Genomic DNA, 3,405 nt, shown 5'->3' with positions numbered 1-3,405 from the left:
AAGAGCTCTCTGCACCTTTCTGGATCAGAGCCACTCTGTTGTAATATGGATAAGAGCTCATTTCCCATTGCCTCTCTGCAACATTTCAAAGGATTTTGGCTTCTGCAGCAATTTAACCTTTACTCCCATGCTTGAGTAATCCAGGTCAGGAATCAGTGATTTTTAAAATCAAAAGATGGACTAACATCCCAAAAAGGACCTTTGTATCTCTGTTTAAGCTTCCAGAGAGTCATCTTTGCATTCACTGTAATAGCTCTGCACTTACTGCAATGGAGCCCTCAGAGAACTCCATCTCTGTGCCATTCGTGTAGCTCTGAAATCAGGGAAGCACTGCCAAGGCAAACTCTGGCTGCCTTGAGGGGCCAAATAAGCCCCTGTGTCCTCAAAGCAGGAGAGCACTAGATGTTAGTACCTTAATCCACAGCCAAACCATGGGTGCAATTCATCTTCAAGGCAGACAAAGCAACGATAATGAAATGAGTGGCAACACATCTCTGAAGGCATGGAGAATCAGTGCTTTGGCTGTGCACCAAGGATTCAGGACTCAAATTTCATGATAGCAGTGATTTTGGAACAATGCATTTTCAAGAACACTCCAAATACAATCCACACCAGGTGCAAAGCTGTTTTTGAGCTATTGTATGCATGTTGTTCTGCTAAACAAAATAGACAATAATTTTATGACAGGGTAGAGTTTTGATCCTGGCAGATTGTCCTTCCTTTGGCCATATTGTCTGGCATATTTTCCTTTACTGTCAGGTCCCTCCAAGGGCTGGAAAAGACGGAAACAGAACACAGCAGCTTTGTAAACTAAATCCTACAGTCTACTGCAGCTGAGGGTGGTCTGTCTCAGTTTGGTGCTTCATTCCCTACAACATTGCAAAGAATATTTTAAGAGAAATTGGGAGAAAGGACTATTCATTAATGCTGAATTATCTGCAAGCCTCTGCTGAAAAGGCTTCAGCCGTCTGTAGTGCTGCACTGCAAATGACAAGAAGTGGGTGGGTACAAGTGCAACAATGCATTTTACCCTTGAATAAATGCTGTTGCTTCAGACTTATACCAGCCTGAGTTCACACACTGGACATGGCTCTCTTCCAGCACATGAGCTCAGTCATTCCTCAGAGGCAGTTATGTCTGTGGACTCACAGATCTCTGTGTTGTGCTTACACGATAGCGGAGCTTGAAGATACTGTGATCTCAACCTGATTGTCCCCTACACATCTGTCCTTCTGCCAAAGCGAAGCCTGCTGTTCTTCCCTCCAATGAGCTCACAAGCTTTTCTTTGCCACTGTTTCTGCTTTTAGAGCAGTACCTCCCTCCGTGCCATGATTTACAGATCTCTTAAAGGATTTACAAGTGATTTTTTTCCATCCATGCATGTAAAAGTTGGCTGATTCTTCACTCTGTCTCCTCCTGTTCCTTAGTTTCAATTCTGGCCATGTCTGCTGCACTGGTTAGTGTGAGTCACTGAAGCTGACTGACTAATAAAGAACCATGTGCCATGTTATCCCTTTCACATCATCCTCCAGCATTTTCTGATGTGAGTAGAATAGACAGCTTTGGAAAGAACTCAGATTTCTCCCAGTTACTGACCCACTGACCACCCAGACATTACTGTGCTGAACTCCAAAGTAAGGTACAAGAGGCTCAGTCAGTGGGCTACAACACATCAGCATTAACAAAACCATTTATGGTTTATCTTCTCCCAAACGCTTAAATACAAACCCAGCACTGAAAAACAGGAGAAGATACATGAACAGGGTCAGTATCAAGTACTGGACACTGTTCTCAAAATGATCTTAGCAGTCACCCACATCCCATCCAGAAAGGTTCATCCTAGACTGAATGCTGAGTCATTTCTCAGGGGCTATAAGAGGCCCCAAACATGGTGCAGTGGAAGGGAGAAAGGAGTAAAAGCAAGGAATTTGTTTAGCTTATTGTCTAGTCATTGAGATGGCCTGGTGCTGTAAGGAACTTCCCAAGTGCTAAATCTGTTTCCCCCAGGGAGATGCCCTCTCAGGGAATCTCTTCGATTCAGGCACCATATGGAAGGTGAGAAAAGGAATTAAATAAAAGATGAGGCACGAGGTGGGAAAAGGCCCTTGTATTTAACGAGCTGCCAGGAATTATGATAGATGTCACCTCAGTTTAATTTCCAGTGAGGCCATCTGAGCTTCCCTCTGCCACAGAGATGGGAACAGGCAAGCGATTTTGCTTTTTAATCTTGGGATTTAGTGCAGAATGATCACAACTGCCTGATCTGTTAGCAAGCAATGACTTCTGCCAGCACCAGCAGCTTTCATTGTGCCTGACCCAGGGACCTCACACCGGAGGAAAACTCCTATACTTGCTTTCCCGTGGGGAGTCCCTCCACCTCCTTCAAGGCAGTCCTGGGCTTGTTCCAGGGCATTTAAGAGGGGGAAGTGCCATAGTCTGAGTAGCTCATTGAATGATGCTGCAAGAAGTCATTTTTCCCCTGCTTGTGACGTAAGCTATCTCATTCTCTTTTTTAAAATTATTATTTAATAACCAACCATCCTCCCTCCCCGTCTCAAAAAAACACCAAACAAAACAAACAGACAGATCCCAAGAGAAAACCACCACAGAGGGGTTGCAAACACCTGCCCTAGAAGTCTGCAGTTCCTGCTTTCTGCAGTGTCACTGTCTGAAGTGACAGCCCTACGACACAGGTGGATTCAGGAAGGCCATGAGAGGAGCTGACCCAACGAGCAGGCATACAGACTTGCTTGCAACTGAAACATGCATCTTAGAATAATTTAAGTCCCAACTACTTTTCAAAAACCAACGGACAAATCACAGAGCCCAGTAGAGCCTTCAAAGGATTGCTTCCCTCCAGTGATTTCCTCGCATGTTAAACACTCTCCATGCATCCCCTCCAAGAAACAAACAGCTCCAGGCCATTACTGAGGTAGGCTGGAAAATAAATGACAGGAGGAGATTGCTGTAGCATTAGACTTAACAGCAGCAATGTGGAGGCTTTTGAAACCAAGTGACCTACAGATTGACAGATTGGATCACACCTCAGTTCCATCCAGCCTAGCACCCCATCTCCAACAGTTGCCATCACAAAATGCGTAAGTAGAAAGTGTGAAAACCCTGCAGCAAGCAGATGGTGGATGGTAGCTACTCCTATTCCCTTTTCTCCCAAACATCCTGGTCTCTTACTGGCTTAAGAATGAAAGCTCAGGTTTTGACAGCCAGTTTTGAGGAGGATATCAATAAATGAGAAAACAGCAAGGGATGTAAGCCACCTTTCAGTTCTGTGGGGCTCTGCGTGGCTCTGCTTACTGCACCCTGCTGTAAAGAAAGTAATGGTAACACACCTGGATATTGCAGGGTTTTTTCTAGCTTTCCCTTGAATTCTCTAAAGGATGGTAAAGT

This window comes from Gallinula chloropus (genome assembly GCF_964237585.1).
Source record: "Gallinula chloropus genome assembly, chromosome: 8".
NCBI classification, from domain to species: Eukaryota; Metazoa; Chordata; class Aves; order Gruiformes; family Rallidae; genus Gallinula; species Gallinula chloropus.
The sequence above is the reverse complement of the archived record's forward strand: the minus strand, read 5'-3'. Positions refer to the sequence as shown.